This window comes from Phascolarctos cinereus, unplaced genomic scaffold (assembly GCF_003287225.1).
Source record: "Phascolarctos cinereus isolate Bilbo 61053 unplaced genomic scaffold, phaCin_HiC Scaffold_3;HRSCAF=262, whole genome shotgun sequence".
Classification (NCBI taxonomy): Eukaryota; Metazoa; Chordata; class Mammalia; order Diprotodontia; family Phascolarctidae; genus Phascolarctos; species Phascolarctos cinereus.
The window spans coordinates 213593312-213617910 of NW_027555736.1; the positions used below are offsets into that span (position 1 = coordinate 213593312).

General features: G+C 37.0%; 1 pseudogene; it reads right to left on the reverse strand.

Moving 5' to 3' along the window:
- Positions 1-407: 407 nt before the first annotated feature.
- Positions 408-957, reverse strand: LOC110217771 (large ribosomal subunit protein uL30 pseudogene; annotated as a pseudogene).
- Positions 958-24599: the final 23642 nt, after the last annotated feature.

Consider the following 24599-nt stretch of genomic DNA (forward strand, 5'->3'; position numbering starts at 1 on the left):
TACTTTCCTGCACGGTAAGATAGATTTCCACACCAAACTGGATGTGTATATTATTCCCTCTTTGAGCAAATTCCAATGCGAGTAACATTCATGTGCTCCCCTCCCTACTTCCATCATTTTCCCCTCCACTGTAAAACTTTCTTTTAGACCTCTTTATGCCAGATAATTTATCCCATTCTACCTCTCCCTTTCCCTTTTTTCCCAGTGCATTCTTCTTTCTCATTCCTTAATTTTATTTTTTTTTAGATATTCATGCCAGCATATTCAACTCACACCTCTGTTTTCTTTCCAACTGCCCTAATAATGAGAAACTTTTTAGGAGTTATAAAAATCATTTTCCCATGTAAGAATATAAACAGTTTAACCTTATCAAATCCCTTAGGATTTCTTTTTTAAGCTTTACCTTCTTAAGATTCTTTTCCATCTTGTATTTGAAAATCACATTTTCTATTAAACTCTAGTCTTTTCATCTTGATCTTGCCATAACCATGTTTGTAAATCAGGTCATTCACAGACTTCAGGTTTGGGTAACCCCATGCAATGTATGGTTCCACAATCCTCAGCATGTTAATGGAAGCCTTGTTAAACTTCACAAAAGTGCCATTGAAGATGAAGAAGCTGAAAAACTTTTCAGATCTTTGGGCTAACACCATTGATACCTCTGATTCTGATCACAAAAGCTAACTTGGGTTCAGCAGGTACATGGTAGGTACCAGCTTTGCGTGCCATTCTAGCCAGCCAGATTTCACTTCTGTACATCCGTCTGTACTCCTTATGGTAGGCTTTAGCTTTTTCATAGATAACTTTCCTCCATATATTACAAAGCTTTTTTACAGCCATCTTCTTCTTTAGGTATTTGGCTTTCAGTATTGCAAAAGTCTTTCATTTTTTCAGAAGGGATTCTGGAACAGATGGTAACTTCTTCTTTTCTTCTACACCTGCCATGACTCCAGCTGGAAAAAGAGTGCCAATTCTGCTTTTCAAAGCATTCTTCTCTTCATTGGACTTTTATGCTTCTTTTACCATTGGCCTATTTTGTTTTTTAAGGTGTTATTTTATTCAGTATTTTTTGTGCCTCCTTTACCAAGCTATTGGCTCTTTTTTCATGATTTTCTTGCATTGCTCTCATTTCCCTTCCCAATTTTTTCTCTACCTCTCTTACTTGATTTTAAAAATTCTTTTTGAACTCTCCCATGGTTTGAGACCAATTCATATATTTCTCTGAGGCTTTGAATACAGGAATTTTGACTTTACTGTCTTCTTCTAAGGGTGTGTTTTGATCTTCCTTTTCAGCATATAACTTTATATGGTCTGAATTTTCCTCTGTTGTTTGCTCATTTTCCAATCTATTTCTTGACCTATAATTCTATGCTAAAGTGGGGCTCTGCTACCCAAGTCTACGGCACAGTGTCCCAAGCTTTAGGTTTCTTGGTGCAGCTGCTTTCAGAAATGATTCTGAGGACTTAGAAGTTTTTAGCTCTTCCAAGGTAGTATGAACTAGGGAGAGGTGTGTTTACTACTCTCCTGTTCTGTGCACTGGTTTGTGTTTGACCACAAGCACTCTTTTCAACCCTGTAACTGTGACCAGGGTCCCTGCTCCCCTACAACCTACAAGCTCTGCTGTACTAGTGCTCCTACTCACAGTGGGACTAAGACACAGGACTGCAACCCAGAGCCAAGTATAAGTAATGTAACAGATTATGCAAGTATAGGGAAATGCAATCTGACCCTGGTACCAGCAAAGGGATGCAAGTCAATCTCCTTTTGACCCTTCTGTGTAACCCCCTTACCATCTGTGGGCTGAGAAGTCTAGAAACCACCATTAGTGCCACTGACTCAGTCACCCTGATATTTGGTGTGCCCAGGTCTATGTTGGCACAGCCTGTGCTGGATTATACTCCTTTCTCACCCTGGTTCAACAGACCTTTCCTGCTGACCTATGTTGTCTTGGGCAGGAAAATTGTTTCACTCCACCTTTTTGTGGGTTCTGCTGCTCTAGAATTTGTTTCGAATCTAGGCAAGTCCCTGCCTTTACTCAGCCATCTTGGCTCTACCTCTTGAGAATACTTTCCAAACATATCATGGGCATCTTTAATGAAAATATAAGAAACTGGTAGCCATTTAATTTTTACAGTGAACCACATCTTCATGGTCACACAAATGACTGAAAAACATGTAGAATACAAGACCTCATTGTTGTTTTTCTTTGTTTGTAAAATTTTGTTTTATTTTGTATAGCTAAATCTTATCTTAAAGGTTCTCTTCCTCCAAAGTTTCTCCCAGCATATTTTATAGCAATGCATAATACCTTGATAGAAAAAATTAGCAGAGGTAAATTTCTTTGTTGACTCAAATTTTTAAGACTATTGAGGCATATAACAGAACAAATGTGTACTCAAAAAAGATGTCTGTTACTGTGATGGAACATATCGAGCAAAGAGGTCAAATGAAATATATATAACTTACGTAGATGGGCTTGCTATGTGACAAGAATAAGGAATAACAGTTATATAGCCTACATTATTGACATCTAATGATTTAAAAGGATGGTTAAGTAATGTAGAAGATAACCTCCAGCTGAATGAGTTCATAATAGATTTTGTGCTGGAAGGGACTTCAGATGCTATCTAGCCCAACTTTTTAATTTTTCAGATGAAGAAACTGAGGCCCAAAACAGCTAAATGACTTGCTACAAGTCACACAGATAGTAAGTAAGCATCAGCAGCAGGATCTGAACTCAACTCTTGAATCAGGATTGTCTGCCTCCTCATATCTGAGGTCCTTCCTAATTTTTGAGTTTCCAAGCACTGTGGTCTTTATAAATTTCTCATGGATAAGATAATATGGAGCTCTTTCTACCAAACTGAATTTCTTTGATCAACAAGAAAGCCTGTATTGAAAAGTTGATCAGTGAAACAAACTATGAACAAAAATTACAGAAGCAGGTGAACATAGCAATATCATGTTAAAAAAAAAACAAAGATATCAACTACTAGGGTATGGACTCATTTTCCAACAAAAACTGTTGGGAAAATTGGAAAGCAGTCTGGTCAAAATTATGTTTAGACTATACCATCGCACCATATACCATAATAAGCTCCATAACCAACATATATAAAAGGTCACATCATAAACATCTTAAAGGGGAAAGGAAGAAAACACTTTCCATAGCTATGGTAAAAGAAGGAATTCATGACTGTATAAGATAGAGAAGATCAGTGAGAATGAGAGTGAGTACCTAACCCAGACCATCATTTTATGAGAGAAAGATACCAGGCTCACTTCCAGCTCTCTTCATTCACTCAGGATTTCTCCAATTACTCATTAGCATGCTTACCTCATTCAGGTTAACTCTAACTCCCCCATCTTGCCTTTCAGCTTTCCTCTATTATATACTGTCTTACTCCGATTAACTTGTGAGGATAGGAACTGTTTTGTTTGTTTCAATTCATGCACGTAACCCTTCACATACAAATTACCAGGCACATATTAAGTGCTTCTCTGTCTCTCTGTCTCTGTCACTCTCTGTTGCTCTCTATCTCTGTTGCTTTCTATCTCTGTCTTTCTGATTCTGTCTCTCAGAAAATAAAATGGTCATGTTTGATTGTATAAAATTGAAATATTTTATACCACAAAATCAGCACAGTTAAAACAAAACAGGTAATTGGGGGAAATCGCTGCAGAAAGTTTCTCTAAAAAATCTCTCATTTCCAAGATATATAAGAACTGACTAAAATGTGTAACAATAGACATTCTCTAATAGATACATGATCAAAGGACACAAATGGGCAGTTTTTAAAGGAAAAAATCCCAAGCAATCAATAGTCATATAAAAAAGTATTCTTCAAAATACTCATAATTAAATAAATTCAAATTATTTTGACTCTGTGGTTCTAACTAAAACATATTAGCTTGGCAAAGTTGAGAAAATGACGCCATTGAAAGCATAGTGGTATAATGTTGGAGCTATGAATTACTCTAGCAATTATGGAAAGCAATCAGGGAAGGACAGGAGGAGGTTGTAGAAGGGAAAAAAAATCAAGCAGCATTTTTTTTCTAAAACTCTTTTTTTCAGGCCCCTCCAAGGGTCATTGGCTTGGTACTACAATCCTTTGTGAAAAATCAAGACAATATAAGAATGTATTTAGGGTCTTTCAGTGGAAAAGATTTAAAAAGTACTAGTTAAACCTCAAAGCATAATATTCTATATAACATACCAGTTGCTTTTAGCAACTCCCTCTGGGTTAAATAAACTTATTAAGGGAACTGCAAAGAAATCCATTTGAACAATAGTTCTAATATTTTGCACATTATTGTTTTTACTGCCCTTATCTTTGTTCTCCCTGACTTTAATTAACCCCCTCCCAACTTTGCAAACTAGTTGGACCATTTTTCCTTTCGTTTTTTTTCTCTCCATTCCCATCATCGCACCCCCACATCCAAGGCAAATTTGTCCATTAGGCATGTTGTCTCCAAGTGCTGATTCTGGTTCCTCTAAGTGAAAATAAATATCCAACAAAGCAATTTGTTGGGAGAAAGAAAAAATAATAAAGGCCTCTAAGCAAGTGAACTTCTAGCTTAATAACATTGCTTTTATGTAGAATTTAATGTGTTAACCCCAGACCTTTTCAATGTTTAATAGTTAGAGACTATTGGAGTGAAAAAGACCCCCCTGGATTTCCCAACATCTGTTCCATACAACCTGTTTTCCTAAATGCTTTTTTCCCCCTGCTTCGGCTTTCTGCTTTTAAATGTCTGCTGTTAATTATTAGAGCAAATAATAAGACTTACCATAGATCTCAGGCAGCTCTGATGATATTAGTCAAGCCTTGTGCCAGCTTTCCTCATCAGGATTTCATTCACATTTTTAATAGAGATTAATTTTGTTTCTGCCTTACCAGCTAGTTTGGGGTCTATAGCTTCAATCAACACCAATCATTTAAACGAAGCTTGAATTTTTAAAACTCTGCTATTGAGCTATTGGAGACTGAGTCTGTTCTGATCATCAATGATCCATTGTTCACAAAGGTTGGTATGGTTGCAGCTTCACCTGTCATTAGAGCACAGGAGCTCATGAAATAATTCATAGCAATGAATAATCAAGCAGGAAGTTATAGGTCGTTGGTAGTTAGGTTAACACACATTCATACAAATGATTCCCAGGACCCACTTATTGGATTATGAAGTTAGACATTCCTTGCCAAAAATGTAATATGCATCTAGGTTCAAATTTTTATTGAATAAGAAACACTCCCCCCACCCCCCACCACACATACTTTACGCCTAAACAAATTAGACCCTTTATATTTATTTAAGCATTTTAATGGTTCCTGTCTCCTTTCTAGAGAGACACTCAGACAGATATTAAACTACTAAAAATAACAACTCATTTTTATATTTAAATTGTTTGCTCATCTTCTATGCTTGATAAGAGGAAACAAAATCTTCATTCAGAAAGATGAAATTTCCTGGAAACCATTTTGTATGGATTAACATGTGCATTATAGAGAAATTACTATATCAATGTTATCTTAAGCATTTGATTTCTTCCCATCTTGTGGATGGTAAAAGAAATGAGGGAAGGGGAAAAGAATTAGCATTTATGCAGTACCTACCACATGCCAAGCACTGTGCTGAGCTCTTCTTCCTTTTTTTTTTTTAATATTATCTCATCTGATCCTCACAAAAGCACAGTTATTCCATTTTCCTGTAATAAATCTCTCTGCTCCCTGAAGACAAGCATTAAAAAGAAAACAATAGAGTAACAGTGGTGACAACAATTATGATTTGTCTTACAAAGTAATGTAAAAAGAATTACAGTAATCCACATATTTACACAAGCAGTTTTTTCTTTAATTAAACATATGTCAAAACCAGAATTCATCTCACTTCAATTCAATAACATGCATCAAGTCACTAATGTAAAAAACTGTATTAGGTATTCAGGAAGATACAACATTTAAGAAAGGCATAGCTCCTACACTCATATTACATACAGTCTAGCTGGGATTTATGACAGCAACATGTCTTTAAAAGATATGTAATTTCATTTAAGTACTTGCACTTTTCATTAATGTGGACTGCAATCACTTCAAAACTTAAGAGATAGTTTCTGCTTCAAAGAGAGGACACACATGGTTCCAGCTGGGAAAAAACAGAGAGACAGGCAAACAGACAAGAGAAGTAGAGAGACTGACAGACACAGAGATAGACAAAGACAGAGACTGACAGAAACAAAAAAAAGACAGAGAAGACTTTGGGAGTCAGAAGATATGTAGACAAGTGTGGATCTCAATATGTCTCTGATTCCATTTGCTTCCATTGAGACTTTGAAGAATTTCCCTGAGGGTGACATCTTTTTCTCTCTGTCTCTGTCTCTCTATCTGTCTGTCTCTGTCTCTGTTCTTGTCTCTGTCTCTCTCTCATTCTCTCTTTGTGTCCATTTGTCTGTCTCCGTCTGTCTGTCTGTCTGTCTGTCTCTGTCTGTCTCTGCTCTCTCTCTCTCTCTCTCTCTCTCTCTCTCTCTCTCTCTCTCTCTCTCTCTCTCTCTCTCCCTTTTAGCTGAGATATTGACCTATCTCAATCCTAGGGGGAGAACTTATTTAAATTTTTATGTTTTAATAGCTACACCTTCTCTGATTTTTATTTTAATCTACTTGGACAAAAAGGTTTTTTTTTCATTTCTTTTTGTTTTGTTTTTGCTTTTCATTGTGTATGATGGTCTTTTGTGTAACTAGCACTTGAGATTTAAGCTTTGGATACCTTTTGACCTTTAGGGGATAGTGACCAAGAAAGCAGCTTAAACCTAAGAAAAAATAATTCCTCTATTTAAGGTGACTAATAGATGTAATTCTAATCTAGCATGCCTCTGTCCCAGAACAGAACAACGTGGTCAGCCTTGCGGGCCCTTCTCCATCTCCTCTTCAGGCAGTAATAAAAAATCTTCTTTGGTGGGAAGTTTATAAAATTCCCAAGATATGTGAGCCACATGTGGAGACATCTTTGGGGACATACCTACAACCTATGGGGGCAATGCATACCCTAACCTAAAATAGAGATAATAATATTTGTAATTGAGAGTTTCATGAAGAAATCACTTTCTAAACCTGAAAGCCACTAAATAAAAATTGCTTACTATTAGCTAGACTTATGCTTAGACAACAGACATACATGTTATCCATCATGCAATGTGCCCAATACCTGAAACTTTTTAAAAAATTGATTAAGCCATGCTATCATTTGCACTCTACTGGAATACAACCAAAGATCACTCTTATGTCATAACCATCTTTCCATCTCACCATCAGTCAGTAAAATTTAACATTAGATCACCAACTCTGTAGTGTTGCAGCTGATTAGAAGTCTGGGTTCAAGACCAAGACTTGTCACTTGAGTAAGTTATATCACTTCATTTCACTTTCTAAATTTGTAAAATGAGAATCATATTAGTTGTCCTCCTTACCTCAGCAGAATGCTATGAAGATTAAATGAGTTAAGAGCCAGTTTGATCAATTTCCCACATCTGAAAATTGGCAATTATGCCATATGTATTAAATGTTTCGTGCTGTCATGATGAAGATTAAAAAGGATATAAGCACATACGTGTGTATATGGACATAAATAAATATATATAGAGAGAGAACATATTCATATTTTATTTTCAATATCTCAAAAATTCTGTTTACTTCCCCAGTTTTTGTTTAAAAAGAGGAAAAGCAGAGGTTAAATCAGCTGATATGCTCTGTAAGAGATATTTGTCCCACTTACTAAATACCAAAAGTGGCTCTTGTTATTTGCATTCATCTTCTTTAATCTATCAGGGAATTTTAAGCTCTTTGAAGACAGAGCAGAATGGTATGATGGACAAAGCATTAGATTCAGACTAGAGGGCCAATCTTATCTTCCATTTATTATCCATATAAGCCTGAACAAGAAACTGAATCTCTCTTGGTTTCACTTTATTGATTAAATCTGGGGCAGTTAATCTTTATGGTCTCTGAGGCCCCTTTCAATTATCATGGACTGGAATTGGGAAGACATGAATTCAAATCCAGCTTCAGACATTTATTGCCTGTGTGAACCTGGGCAAAGACACTTAAATCATTGTTCCCCTCAGTTTCCTCAATTATCAAATGGGAATAATAATAGCATCTACCTTCCAGGGTTGTTGTGAGAATCAAATGAGAAAACATTTGTAAAGCACTTAGTATAGCTCCTGACACACAGTAGACACTTTTTTCTTCCATTCCCTCTCTGAATTTACTCTAAGCCCTTGGATTTTCACAAAGAGAATTGTTAAATTAATGGGTAAATGAAAAGGATCAAAAAGCACTGATGAAAATATTTGTGGCTTTGTTAGTGAGAAACTGAAGTATCACATACTATAATAAATAATACCTCTGGGCAGCTAGGTGATACAGCAGATAGAACACCTGCCCTGGAGTCAAGAGGACTTGAGTTCAAATCCCACCTCAGACACATAACATTCACTAGTTGTATGACTCGGCAAGTCACTTAACCCCAATTGTCTCACCAAAAAAAAAAAATGTTTCAATAACTCTCTTTAAAAAAAAAAAGAAATAACATCTGTTCAGCCAGATGTGTGTTTTGGAAAATAGATTGACATACCCATGCATGTGCACACACATCGACATACACACATACACACACACACACACAACCACACTCACACACATGCATGTGATAGGGCACATTAACAGCATGGAATCGTAGTTTGAATGCCAATCTGACTCAGGACAAGCTGAATTAAACTATAGCTCTATCAGCCTAGCTAAGTCAATCATTCTTTTAGTGTCGCCATGAAACTTTGTAATACCAAAAATTAGAGAACAATTATTGATTTGTATTTGCAGAAGAAATTTCCTCACTGGAAACTTACAACAATGATCAAATCATAGGTCTGGACCTTCCCTTCCCCTACCACATCTATTTATCTTTCTATCTAGCATGAATAGTCTATAGTATACATAGGTATGTGTGCATGTGTATACATATGTGTGTGTTTATGTGCTGTGAATATATGTGTATACATATAACATATGTGAGTACCTCAATCAATAAATAAGCATTTATTACAAACTTATTATTTGATAGGCACTGTGTTAAATGCTGGAAAAATACACAAACATACACGTACACGTGCTCACTGTGTGGAAATTCATTTTAATTTGAAAATGCAGGCTGCCTCATTTATTAGAATTTCAGTAACCAAAACACAATGAAATTATGCTTCAGATGAATAGAATTAGAAGAAAGTCTAATTTGGGGCACATTTCTTTTCTGAGTACAATAGCCTAATTGACAAAGTAACATTTTTCAAGTTTAGTCCTCAGGCTGTTAGTGTTACAGTGAAGAACTCTGAAACTCTAACCTGAAGGACTAAAGCTGTGTTATACACATGTGTAAGGCATTCAAAGTGCTCCAGCCCAGTGACATTTCTAATACAAGCCACAGGGCAACATCTTACAATGAAAGTGGAGTTACTTTGTGTCTGGAATTTCAAGAAAATCAAATAAGTTAGCATTCTGTGGCCCCAGAAATCTCATCAGTTTTGCTGTTTCCTGCTTAATCTCTTGTACATATTTTATTAAAAATGACTCAAAGCTGCCCTGAAGGGACCAGTAGCTAATTTTGACCATAGACTTTGCTCAGAAATCTTTAGCAGATCAACTGGATGGTGGCAAGAATATGAAAATATGCATTGCTCACCCACTTGATTCATTCTATTTATTTCTTATTATAACAAATAATTTTCCTTGAGAATTGCAAATACATATGAGGAAAAAGCAAAAAGTCTAAGAGGATAAAGTTGAAAATATTTTCACACTAGGATAATACCTATGAAATTTTCATTAATATGGACTTAGCATTGTAGGAATTTATTAGGGGTTAAATTCATTCTAAAAGCAGTCATTGAAGAAGTTAATGCTAAATGAAACAATTACAACCAAATTATATGGACCAGTGTTCAGTCATGTTCATAGAATGTATCAGAAATTAAAAGGATACTATTAATTTAGTTTTTATCTATAATTTCAGATTCCCAAGAGAGTAGGGAAGGAAAAGTTATAAAGTCTAAAAATAAAGAAATTTCTTCATTAGATTTGGGGGGGGAGCATTATAAACATTTTTTCAAATTAAATTGAAACATTTCATCCCTAGACAATTTTCCCCAGCTTTTGTGAAAATTTTTTACACCACATTTCCTCCTACTCATCACTCCGTCCCCACTCAACTCTGACCTATGACAATGGAAAACACACACACACACACACACACACACACACACACACACACACACGCACACGCACACGCACACGCACACACACACACACACACACACATTTGAGCAAAGCTAGCAGAAACAGCAAATTCTTCTGGAAGCATGCACCATATCCTAAAGCCACAGTCGTTCCTTTGTACTGAGTTTCATCATTAGTTCTCCCAGACTGATCATTGAGTAAAGTTCTACTCTTGTGTAATTTTTGTGCAGAGGTATGAAAAAATAGAAAGTAGAACTAAATAAAAACTATTGAAGTCAGAACTAATAGTTGCCTGCTTATTGCCTTTGACAAAATTAATGGGGATAGAAAAATGTATGGAGTAGAAAGCCTCAGCCTCAACCCAATCTGGAAATAGCTAATTCCCTAATTTCATGAATGCTGATAAAGGCCTCTTGCTCTTCGCCTCACTCAGCTTCCCCCCACTTATATTCCCCTCTATGGTCCCAAGGAGGTACGATGATTGTTAGACATTCAGTTTCACAAATATTTCCTATGGAAAAATGAAGGGAAGATGGGCTATGGTTGTCATGAGCAGCTTTGTAGAGGGTGATATTTTTAGAATATTTTGATCAAGGTACTGATATCATGAGGTCCCCTAAGGCAAAAATCCAGCACAGTTTTTCTATTTTATCTTGTTTCAGATCAGAGACATCTTTCTGTTACTCCTCTACCTCCTGAGAGATAGCTAAAGGCCAGTCTAACATCATGGATTGATTCAGGGAGACCATGGAGGTATGATCCCAAAAGCCAGTGTGAAGTTTCTAGGAGCAGGTACCACCACCTGCTCCAGCTGCTGATACAGGAAGAGATCCAGGGCAACATGTAAGCTTCCTCTAACACTGACAACTCTAAGGACACCATTCTAACCATACTGAAGACTGAAGTCCCTGTTAGCCTCTTCAGAGGATTAGTGGTTGGGGAATATGCAGAGTCAGATAGATTCTGCCTCTGTCCTCACTGACCTCTATGACACTGTCAAGCAGTTCTACAACAACGAATCTGAGCATGTAGGCATTTTGAGCCATCTCTTGGCAGGCTGCATCAAAGGGCATATGGCTTAACCCATAGTTGTGATGAATGTGCTTTTTTGCAAGGCTAGGCTCATGCAGGGTGCAGTCAGAGATATTAGGACACAAGGAAGACCCTATCCAATCATCATCACCTGGTAGAGAGGTTTGGGGCCTCTTGATAAATTTCCCTTCCAATGCCATTATCAGCTTCCTTGACCTAGTAACCTACGAACGCATCAAAGATGCCCTCTTGAACTTCTACATGACCAATGGCCTTATGTGTCATTTCACATCAGCCTTTGGGTGGGGCTGACTTCTCCACCACCATCATTGTTTTCTTTGTGTAGGTGCTCAAGACAAGATACATAAAGTGTATCCTGGACCAATATGCCATTGCTGGCCACTGAGTCCCCAGGATACTTTGAAAAGAGGGACCCTGTGGTTCTACAAAGGATCTCTGCTTTTTTCCCCATTTCTCTTTCGTAATTGTTGCTTAAAAGCAACTGAAACAGGGTCCAGGAAGGTCTCTTCCAGGCCCTTTCCTGTCAACTTCCTGCCTTGCCTCCACCCTCTTCCACTTTTTCATTAATCCTCTCCTCCCCTGGCTCAGACTGAAGACCTCTTTCTCTTCCCCTTAGAGTTATCCCCATTTGACCCTTACACTGCTCTGCCTACTCTTCTACTCCTGTCTCTGAAACTATAGCCTGATCCAGTTTCCAAACCTCTTCTAATAAAGTCAAATAAAGGGGAAGGGAAGGACATTAGTGATAAAAGACAAATTAGAGATTAGCACCCTTTCTGTATGAAGAAATTCCAGTGTTGCAAATACCTCAAGTAAGATGTCTCCCTGGCATCCATTCTATAAAGCTTGTTCTATAATCATTGCTCTGGAAATGGGTTGCCAAAAGGCAGAAAAAGTTAGAGAATTAAAGCATTGAGGATTCCTGCTGTTTGGAAATAGGAGAGTCTGCAATAGTAGAGTGGGGTTTAGAGGGGATTATAGCAACCCTAATTTTTGTAATGTTTTTTTATCTCCTATCTTAAAGAAAAGAGGCATTTCTTCCATATATTACCTACATATGTTTATCAATTTGGAAATTAAAATACCATGCCATTGCTTTAAATCATTTAATTAATCTTAAATTTTGACTTCTACATGATGTCTTTGTCAAATGATGAATAACTTGATTACAGTAATACATAATCACAACTAAGATTTAGTGCCACGTGCAAGAAACATGAGACGCACCTTCAAATCAAATTTGTGATTTTTTATGTCAAACAACAACAGCAACAACAATAATGACAGTGACAACAAGTATTTAGCATTCAGTTAACAATAGAGGGAGACCACCTCAAACGCTCCACATTAGAGGGAAAAAGAGGCACTACACACACACACACACACACACACACACACACACACACACACACACACACACCCATTGTAAAGCCACTTCTGAGAAGTCCACCCTTACAAGAAGAGCCAAACTAGAATGAGGCAACTGAAAAAATGAAGGCTTCCATCTGTCAGCTTTCAAATTTAACAAATTACTCTTGCTAATTAAGTACTAGGTTCAATTGCTTCTATGCTTGTGTAGAAATAAAAGCATTGTCAGAATGTGAATGTAAAGAATTTTTAATTGCATAGTATTTTTAAATCATTCTTTTAAAATTTTAGTATTCTGGGACAATGTCCCATTGCCATACCCTAGTTGTGGCTCTGTTATTGGAGGTAATGAATCTCTTAAGAAAAATAGAGGAAGGTGTTTGGATAGACTTTCTATGGGGAGACTTATGGAAATATAGGGGGAATAATTATACAGAATGAGATGTGAATGGATTTTGATCTTCACCTGTCAAAGATGAAACCACATTGATAAGAATAGATTTATTGAAGGAATTGTTCATCATAGTCTGGGAACATAGCACAAGTTTTTTTTTTAAAGGAATGCAAAATTGTATATATCCATCAGTAGGTACTGCCCTAATAGTTTTATATTCTCTTTCTGTTATTATTCAGTCATTTCAGTCATATCCGACCTATTGTGACCCCATTTGGAGTTTACTTAGCAAAGATACTGAAGTGGTTTGTCATTTCTTTCTCTAGCTCATTTTACAGGTGATGAAACTGAGGCCAACAGGGTTAAGTGACTTACCTATGGCCACATAGCTAGTAAGTGTCTAATGCCAGATTTGAACTCGGGTCTTCCTGACTCCAAGCCCAGCTCTCTATCCACTGTACCAGCTAGCTGCTTGATATTCTCAAACTCAGTCAATTCTTTCTTTGGACTATTCGTAAAAATTCTTTAATAGGAGGCCACCTTTTCCAGCTGCCCATGTATACTCTGCCCAGAAAATGCATACAAGTTTAAGTTCAACATTATTAAGAAGATAAATTAGATGACAAAATGAACTTTGAAAGCTAAATGTAACAAATTTGTTATTTGCAATTTTGTATGGTCTCTGTTGTGTCTCTTCTTCATTAATGTGGGTGACTGAAAACACTCTAATGGAAGTGTTGCAGACTTAGCACTGGAAAGGGACCTTGTCTCATTTCAAAGACAAAGAAACAAGGGAAAGAATAGCTAAATGATTTGCCTAAGTGTGAGCATAGTGTAGTGATAAAAGTGCTAGATCTGGAATAGTGGATTTAGCGCTAGAGAGGACCTTAGTAGACTTTTCAAGTCCAGGTTCCTCATTTTACAGATGAGAAAAATAAGACACTAAAGAAATCAAGTGACTTGCCCAGGGTCATGCAACTACGCTGTGCTAGTGAATTCTAAAATTTCTTGATGACATACTTCTTTCACTTAAAAAAAATGAGCATGTATTTGGCAACATATGCATATTTACTTATCTATAAATTATTTACAGCATTACTGCACTAATAATCAATGAGTATTGAAGTAGATGGTATAGGTGTTTTGGGGTCCAGATATTTTGATTGACCGATCAAACAGCCCTTGCTTAGAGTCATGCCACAATGGAGGACAACTGGGAACAGCCACTACTTTGAGATCCCTATACTATAATATGCTGTCACTGTGCTGGATCCACAGTTGCTCTATTAATAACTACTTGTGTTACCTTAATATTTGATTCCCTACTTCATTAGAAGGTAAGCTCATTTTAGTAAAGATTATTTCATTCTTTGCATTTATATATCACCACCCAGCACCTAGCATAGTGTCTGGCATACAGGAGGTGTCTAATAAAAACTTGTTGATGGAATGATGATTAATTAATAGACTTCACTTTCCTCATTTATAAAATGAAAAGGCTAGAAAAGAATCCCTAAGTTCCCTTCCAGTGCTAAATCCTAGGGTCCTATGTTCCCTTTTAAGTATCTACACATGACATCCAAATGAATCAATTCTGTGAAAGGAGTCAGCCCATTTGCTCTGGACTTTACTGCCCTTGGTCCTCTCAAAGCTTATTACTAAGAAGAATTTATAATGTTGATTGAATCCTACCTAATTTACACAATAGGGAGATTGCAGCTGAATGAAGAAGAAGAAGAAGAAGAAGAAGAAGAAGAAGAAGAAGAAGAAGAAGAAGAAGAAGAAGAAGAAGAAGAAGAAGGAGAAGGAGAAGGAGGAGGAGGAGGAGGAGGAGGAGGAGGAGGAGAAGGAGAAGGAGAAGGAGAAGGAGAAGGAGAAGGAGAAGAAGAAGAAGAAGAAGAAGAAGAAGAAGAGAAGAAGAGAAGAAGAAGAAGGAGAAGAAGGAGGAGAAGGAGAAGGAGGAGGAGAAGAGAAGGAGAAGGAGAAGAAGGAGAAGAAGAAGAAGAAGGAGGAGGAGGAGGAGGAGGAAGAGATAGTATTTGAGGTAAGACTCACAAGGGTTGAGGTAGCTTTATTGTACAGAGGATAGGGTGTGAGGCCTGATTTCAAATCCAGCCTCGGACACTTACTAGCTATATAACTTGGGCACATCATATCTGTTTGCCTCAGTTTCCTCAGCTGTAAAATAAGGATAATAATCTTTCTCCCAGGGTTGTTAAGAGGATCAAATGAGATAATAAATGTAAAGCATTTAACACAGTGCCTGGCACATTGGAAGCACTACATACATGTTGGTTATTGTTATTATTATTAATTTGGGGATAATACTAAGAATTCTGTTTGTGATATTTTAATTCCAGCTAAATAATCATGTAGAGGGTAACAAAGTCTTAACTCAATTTGTTACATTTATTTAATTTGTGGGTGGATATATGCTTTTTATGTACTGCCACAAATGGCAAGGCCAGTATTCTAGTTTCTTTTGAAATACATTAATATAAAGAAATCCCACCATCCACTTACCATTATTGTTCTCTAAGTAAGTGGCAAAAACGAAGTTCAGAGTAACCTTAGTGATTCCCTCTACACTACCAACATTAGCCATTGGGTTTGAATAATTAAGATAAGGTTAGTCTAAACAGCAGATTTTAAATCTTCCTATTAAATCCTAAGAAGTGATAGGAAATTTCATACTCAATAAAATTGTTGGGTTAATGTTCCAAAACTTAAAAGAAGAATACTTTGTACCAAAAAGCAGTCCTGCATGAATCTTTCATATACATATACATATATATATATGTATATTATATATATATGTGTGTGTGTGTGTATATATATATATAGATATATATATAGATATATATACATACGTATGTATACATACACACATATGTTATTTCTTACCATGAGGACAGCCAAGTTCATGATCTTTTAACAACAACAACAAAAAAAAACATACAAAAAAAATTGGGGGTCAGTTTTATCCAGGCTCAAAATTAATTTACAATAATGTCAGCTATTTGGAGATGTAATATTACCATCCATCTTATCTCCTTCTGGTTGGTTCTGTCTCCTTCTGTCATAAGGTCATTAAGGGGTTAGCATCATAGTTCCTTTACAAAAATAATTCAGGTGTCTTGAACCCTTAATTCTATTTAGTGGAAGACCTGGGAATATGATTCAGCTGTACAGATGCTGTTATCATTAGCCCACTAAATATATGACACCTTAAAAAAGTTATTTAAATTAGAAATAGGGTTGCAGGTTCATAGGATTTCATTTTTTACTGCACTTTATAGAATCTCAGAATTTCGGAGCTGGGAGGAACTTCAGTTAGTCCAACTCACATCTTAATAAGAATCCTCTCTAAAAACCTATTGAGAGGGAACTCAGTGTTGTCATAGGCAATTCATCCCCTTTTTGGATAGTTCTAATTATTAGGAACTTTTTCTCTTATATTATCTCTAAATCTTACAATTTTCCTTTCTATAGCTTCCATTCATTATACCTAGCCATCCTCACTTCCTCAAACTTACTTCACTCCAGCAAGCTGATTGAGTGTAATACTTCTCCTCTCCAGGCTAACTGTCACAGGGGTTCCTTCAACCCATCTTCAAATGGAGTGATCTTAAGGTAATTCATGATGTATATTCCCTTCCTCTGGCCACTTTCTAACTTATCAAAGTCCTTCCTAAATTAAAAGTAACACCAAGAATTAAACACAAGGGGCAGCTACGTGGCGCAGTAGATAGAGCACCGGGCTTGAAGTCAGGAGGACCTGAGTTCAAATCTTCACTCAAACCAAACACTTGACACTTACTACCTGTGTGACCCTGGGCAAGTCACTTAACCCCAATTGCTTAAAAAAGAAAAAAGAAAAGAAAAAAAAGAATTCAACACAAGCAGAAGATAGTAGGACTATCACCTCCCTACCAGTCAAGACTATATTTCTTTTTACTGCAATATCACTCTATTCACGCAGAGCAACCTTGTAATCCACCAATACTCCACCCCATTTTTTTTTCATACAAACTAAAGAAGGAAGCATTGTGCAATAGCAAGAGTGCTAGAATTGTACTCAGTATCTGAGTTCAAAGCCTGGCTCTGGCTCTGACAAAATGTGTGGGACTTTGGACAATACAATTAACATCTCTGGGACTTGGTTTCTCAACTGAAAGAATGAGACCATATACTAGATGATCTCAAAGACTCTTCTAGTTCTAAGTCTAGCATCTTGTAGAATCAGTCTCCTCCATCTTTTCTTCACTGCCTCAGAAATCAATTAAAGAGATTGGATTAGATAATCATCTCAGGGTATTTCAGAGACTGTCATGTGGAAAAGGTAAGAGACAGTCTGTGCTGCTCCAGAGGACAGAGCAAAGACCCATAGGCAGAAGTAAAAGGGGATAGATTTTGGTTTAATATAAGAAAAATGAGAGCTGTCAAATCATAGAATGAGTTGCCTCAAAATAAATACATATATGTGTGTGTGTGTGTGTGTGTATACACTCATGTGGGTGTATATACATGTGTATGTATGTATATATACAGATATATGTATATGTATACATACACATGTGTGTATGTATGCACACATACACACACACACACATATGTATATATGTGTGTGTGTGTGTGTGTGAGCTTCCTAGATTTGGAGCTGTTTAAACAGAGATTGGATGAACATCCTTAAGGTATAATTCCTGAACAGGGTGGAAGGTGAGACTAGGTGATACATCAAGTCATTTCCTCCTCTGATATTTTGTAAGAGAAGTTCCCCTTGGTGATTTTGTTTTTTCTTTATGTTCTTCAAAAAAAAAAAAAGTGATGCCACCACTGCCCTAAGAGATTAATCTCAAATGAAAGGGAAAAAAAAAACAGAATTTCTTGTTTGTTTTTTTGAGCTAATGTATCTATCTAAAGTCATTTTAATTAGATGCATTCCTATATAAAACCCATTTATACTAAAAAGCTGGAAATGTTTTCTCCCTTGATAACATATTCTATCTCAAGGCAATTATATTGTTACATGAGGATATAGTTTAAATACCTTAGTGATTAATATTAGTTTACAAAGACCTAATGGTCCAGACCATCTGAAATGTCTCCAAGAGCACAGAAAAAATATGCAATTGCAAAAAAAACATTGTAGCAATGTATTAAGGTCTGCCAAGTTTCCCATTATGGCATGAGGTGAAACACTCCTCCAGGAATGTCTTGGAATAAAAGAAATAAAACCAGAAAGGAAGATAAATATTCAAATTAGTTCAGTTTTATAGGTTAAAAGAAGATATTATAAAAAGTCATAATACAATAGAATGCTATTAGGCTTTAAAAAAATGTCCCATTATTCTGAAAAACAATTACTCTATTACTAATCAGTCAGTCAACAGACAGTTATTAAGGGGTCACTCTGTGCTAGGCACTATGCTAAGCAATGTGACTATCAATTCAAGCAGTTTCATCCCTAAAGAAGTTTACATTTTAATGGGGGAAAATAACATATAAAAGGTATAAAAGGGAGCTGAAAAGAGGAAGGGCTGGGGCATGGAAGATTATTTTCAGAGTGTGAGCTCCAGGGCCAAAGTAATCTTCCAGGATGAAGAGGCTTTGGGGACATGATGCTGTTGCTCAGTTGTTTCAGTCATGTTTATAACTCTCATGGGGTTTTCTTGGCAAAGATACTGGAGTGGTTTGCCATTTCCTTCTCCAGCTCATTTTACAGATGAAGAAACTGAGGTGAGCAAAGTTAAATGATTCACCTGGGGTCACGCAGCTAGCAAGTGTCTGAGGTCAGATTTGAAATTGGAAAATAAGTCTTCCTGACTGGCCATTCTCTCCACTGTGCCACCAAACCGCTTGATAGAAAAATCTGGAGAAGTGAGTCTAGTGGGAAATGAAGATGTGGCTGACCTGGGCCATCCCAATTAGAGGGCAGAGAATACTTTTAAAGTGTGAAATCTAGGACTTAAGTGATATTACAGGATAAAGAGATTTCTGGGGTATGGTAGAGAAGTCCAGAGGAGGGCCACTTTGTCCTCAGTTATGCTATACTGACAGAAAAAAAGAGGAGAGAGAGAGAGAGAGAGAGAGAGAGAGAGAGAGAGAGAGAGAGAGAGAGAGAGAGAGAGAGAGAGAGAGAGATGTCTAATCAGGAATTTGTGTTGCTTAGCCATGCATATTTTTTCTTTCTTCCCCCAAATCCCCAGTGGGGGTGGTGAGAGAGAGAGAGAGAGAAATAATTGTTTGTTGAAAAAAAAATTAACAGAAGAAAATCCATTGCATTATAGAAATATTGATTAATCACAATTACAACAAAATAAAAATTTAATTAGGTATGATAAAGCCTTTTTTTAAAACTGCAATTATAGTAACTGACATTTCTCTAGCTCTTGAAAGTATATCTCATTTGAATGTCTGCAACAAATATTATTATATTCACTTTACAGATGGGGAAACTGAAGATCAGTGGTAATGAGTAAGTGACTTGCCTGTAGTCACTCAGCAAGTGACTTTTTAGAGCTGAGACGACCCAGGTTCAACCTGCTCCACTAATGAAGATCAGTACTTTCTTTCAACTTTTAATCTTAGGAGAGTTGCCTAGAGAACTAAAAAGCTAAAAGATCACCTAACCGATATGCCAGAGCCAAGAGCATTTCCCTCTTTTCTACACCATACAGACAGATATCCAAGGGTGTGCTGGTAAATGTTTAACAACTTACTCTCGAGGGGGGGGGGGAGGATATAGTTAGGTCACACTTTTAAGTTTAATCTGCATTAATTGCATTTTCCCCATTTTTTTGAGTCTTGACAATCAACAAAACAATAAATGAAGCCCTGATTTGTAACATTTGCTGATTTCTCAGGTGTAAATGCTTGCACTGAAAATTTGACAATCAGCTCTTACGAGCCAGCACGGTCCAGCACAGTACTGCACAGATATTTAATTCTTCCTTTGTATGTAGTGTGTTATGGTGGAAAGAACATTGGTTCAAGAATCAGAAAACTCTGGGTTCTACAATAACATTTGAACCATTTTGTAGCTGTGTAACCTAGGAAAAGTCTCAAGTTTCTTCATCTGTAAAATGAAGATCTTGATCTTGATCTTCAATTTCTTAGCGTTCTCGAAAAGATTGGATGAGGTGAAGTTTGTGAAGGTGCTTAGGATATTGCACATCCCTTCTCAAATGTAGGGTATTATAAGATTGTTTATTCCAAGTAATTTGATGATTGTTTTCTATTTCAATTCAAGATGAAAAGTGAAATTCTGAAATACACATGCATCAATTGTATCACAAATATAAACTTAAAAAAAAAAGAATGTTAACTAAAACTGTGTTTGTTTGTTTGTTTGTTAACTGGACTTACAATTTCAAACTTCAGTCAGAGAACTCCCTCTCTCAATAGGAACCTGTATTTGAAATGCACACACTTTAAGAGTTGCCTAGGGCACTGAGAGATTATAGGACTTATCTAGAATGATATAGTCAGTTTTTGTCTGTGGCAAACCTGGATGAACCCAGGCCTTTGTAACTCAGGGTCCAGCTCACTGTCATCCACCACTGTGACTCTCTATATTGGTTTTCGAAGTATCAAATATAAAAGTTTTCTGTTAATATTCCTTTGGGCAATATCATTGAAATTAGCAACATCAACAACAAATCTAGGAAAATAAATAATATTATGAGATATTGTCACAATTCTCCAGATTTTTATTTTTGTGTGATTAATGTAAATAATGCGCCTAGTGAAGTAGCTATATACATTCGAATTCACGCTATTTGAAGGTATAATTATATAAAATATGACAATTGGCTGTAATCCAATAGAAATATGCATAGGAAATTCAAATAATTCAACACTGTAGGGAATTCATTGTTTGTGCTAATTAAGACGTAACTTTATTTTCTCTCATTCAAGAAACTATACTCGTACCCACAAAAATCACAAACTTAAAAGAGTGATAATGTTTTCTAATCATTTTTGTGGTCTAATATATAGCTATATATCTTATAAAATTTGTCATAATTTGCATCTACGGGGTTTTTTTTTAACTTTTTCAGTTGTTTTTTGTATCACAGATAATTATTTTGCTTTTTGACTGCCATTATTATCCTAATTTGTCCACTTACTTATTGATCCTTAGGGCAATCATCATTAGAATGAGTGTCCATTTTCAACTTTCCTGAAATTTTCGACTAAATCAGATCTTCAATTAAGAATAACCTCCAAAGTATAACTAGAATATGTAGTCAGGATCCCAGAGACTCCTCATTTCAAAAGGGACTTTATCTGATGACTATACAACTAACCCAGATATATGATTTGGGTCTCATATCCACCTACCCATAATTTCAACAGGAAATATGCTGTTTTTAGGCCCCGATTTTCCCCTCTGGAAAGGAGTATATTTTAAAGGACAAGGATTAATCTAAAAGCAACACAGCATAATGGGTAGAGGTTCTACCCTGGACAGAATTGGGTTCGAGTCCTGTCTCTATCACAAAGCAGTTATGCACCCATGGGCAAGTTTCTTACACTTTTGGTGCCCCCATACAACTTTCAAAGACTTCACATTCCAGATGACTTACTCATCTGCATTGACAAAAAGAATTTCCACACTGGGCAGTCCCTATACAGATTAAATAACAGGTCCAGAACTCTCTCTTACCTCAAAAAGTGACATTTGACAAAACAACAACAACAACAACAACAACAACAGCAAAAACCATTTGACCCTTTCTCCTTTTCTAATTGTGCAGCTTGAAACAGCCTTTCAGGATGCATTTTCAAAGATCAAAAATTATAATAGCAGTAACAATTTCCCACCCAACCCCCATCCATAGGACCTAGGAGGACCTACAATATCCAGACCTCTAACCCACATGTCTAAGGATGCAACTTTGGATGATATAAAAGCTGCTTATTTCCACTCACTTTTTAAAAAGCCATTATCATATAATCATTTAATTTTAATACCAAAAAGGGACCGTAGAGAACATCTAGTCCAATTTCCTCATTTTACAGATGAGAAACTTGGGGCAATAAAGGTAAAGTAATTTGCTTAACTGCACACAGTGAGTTAGCAACAGTACCCAGACTAAAACCTGGATTTAGAGGTGTTTTTTTTTTTCCTCCACTGTGTCACACTGGAGAGCAAGCACAGTGGTGCAAGAGAGATATTACTCACCTTTGCATCCCAGGAGCTAAGTTAAAAGTTCAGCCTTACTTCTTACAACCTGTGTAACCTTGGGAAACTCACTCAACCCTCAGTTCCTCATGCATAAAGTGAAGGGGTCGGACTGGATGACCTCTTAGGTCCAATGTAAATCTGTAACTGTGATCCTATAGCAAACTTTGAACTTTCCTCTTTTCCCTCACATCTACAGGCTCCAGCTGCTTGCCACATAAATGTAGATGTGAAAATCTCTAAGAACTATTTTTAGAGATTATTTTCTCCTATTGTATAGAGTCTGGAAGTAAAGATCATTTACGTAACAAGCAAGAAAAGTTCTGGTACCAATATTGTTATTAGCATTAGTATTGGACCCATGGGGCAAAGGTACATCAGGACTTAACGAGGCATGATTGAAATTTTCCCAGGGTCATAAAGTAAGGTTATGGAGTAAGGTTATGGAGTAGGGTCATGGAGTAGGGTCATGGAATAGGTGTCCTGCTCTGAGCTACATTCAAATTATGCTCTCCCACCAAATAAACTTCAACTGACAGAATTTTGTTTTCATTTGTTTCTAAGCGTTATGTCAATTCTTTTTCTCACATTCTTATATTTGTTAGTAGATTTGAAAAGGTTAAAGCCTTAGCATCTGTTCACAAGGCAATGTGAAAAAGATGCTTCAGTCTATAAAACCTTCTGTGGACTGAGATTCCAATACCCTCTTTCCCCCTTCCTAGTTACTACAAAAAAAAAAAACCTTAAAAATTAAGAGAATACAAAATGTAATAATTTCTTGTCAATTAACTCTATCACCTGCACCCTCATATTTTCCTGATGGTCTTCTTTACATTTTTAGGGAGGGATCTAAGAACACTGGATGAATTGTAAACTCTTAAAGACAAAAATCCTTGCACATACCTTGATATGGAAGCTGCTTAGTAAATTTTATTGAATCCTATCATCCCACATCTCTCTTCCATTTCACAGTCCAATCCTAGAAAAAGATATTTATTCTTGTTGCATCCACTTTCTCAAATCACATTTGTGTCTCAACCCTTTGCAACTTTCCAATATTATTGATCAATCAAAACTGATATATCTAAAGTTACCAATAATCTCCCAACTGCCAAATCATTTGGTCTTTTCTCAGGCCTCATAATTTTTGCCTCTTTGTACCAGTGGACACTGTTTGCCATCTCTCTCTCTCTCTCTCTCTCTCTCTCTCTCTCTCTCTCTCTCTCTCTCTCTCTCTCTCTCTCTCTCTCTCTTTTTCTTTTTTTGGCTAAGCAATGGGGTTAAATGACTTGCCCAGGGTCACACAGCTATTAAGTGTTTTGTATCTGAAGCCGGATTTGAACTCAGGTCCTCCTGATGCCAGGGACAGTGCTCTCTCCACTGTGCCATCTACCTGCCCCCTGTTTGCCATCTCTTGACCACCTCCTGATGCCCTATATTTTTCTCCATATATTTTCATTACTGCTTACTCCTGGCTCTCTTCCTATTTGTCTATTACGGTTATTCTCCTTTAGTGGGTTACATCTGTGTCTGTACCACAGGCTGGGTGTACTGCAGAGCTTTTCTCTAGGGCTTTTTTTTTCTTTATTTAAATCTCATCAGCCCCAATGGTTTAAAATATCTCTATACAGAATGACCCCAGAACTGTGTATTCAGCCACATTCTAGTCCCACATCAGCAACAGTGCAATGGGACAGAACCATATGGATGTCTAACTCAAATTCAACATGTCTAAATATTTTCTATCACTTCTGGGAGCCAAGATGGTGGAGTAAGTAGTAAATCGCTGTAACTCTCCCATTTCACCTCCAAACAACCATAAAATAGCACCCCAGGGAAAATTCTGGAACAACAGAAAGATGGGGTGGAGCAGACTTTTAGCCAAGGAGTCTTGAAGGATTGGCAAGAAAGGTCTGTCTCACTCAGGCATAAGCGGAGTGCAGTCCAGGACAGGAAGCATCCCAGCAAGCCAGCAGCAAGCCCCACTTCAGCAAACCAGTGGGAGATCCTGAACCCCAGTGTGATGGAGTAGGCAGACACCAACACCAGGACCCTCCACATGCCTTAGCATAGCCAAGGGAACCAGCAGACTCTGGCACTGAGAAATGTAGCATAGACCCGGGCAAACAGGCATCCTCCAGTAGCCAGATCTCCACTTGCTTCAGCGCAGCTCCAGGCAAATAGGCATCCTTCAGGGTGACAAGAAATTAGGCCAGACCTCCACATGCTTCAGCCCAGCCCAGGGAAAACAGGTACCCTCCAGCAGGCACACCTCCAAGTGCTTCAGCACGGAAGAGGGCAAACAGGCAAG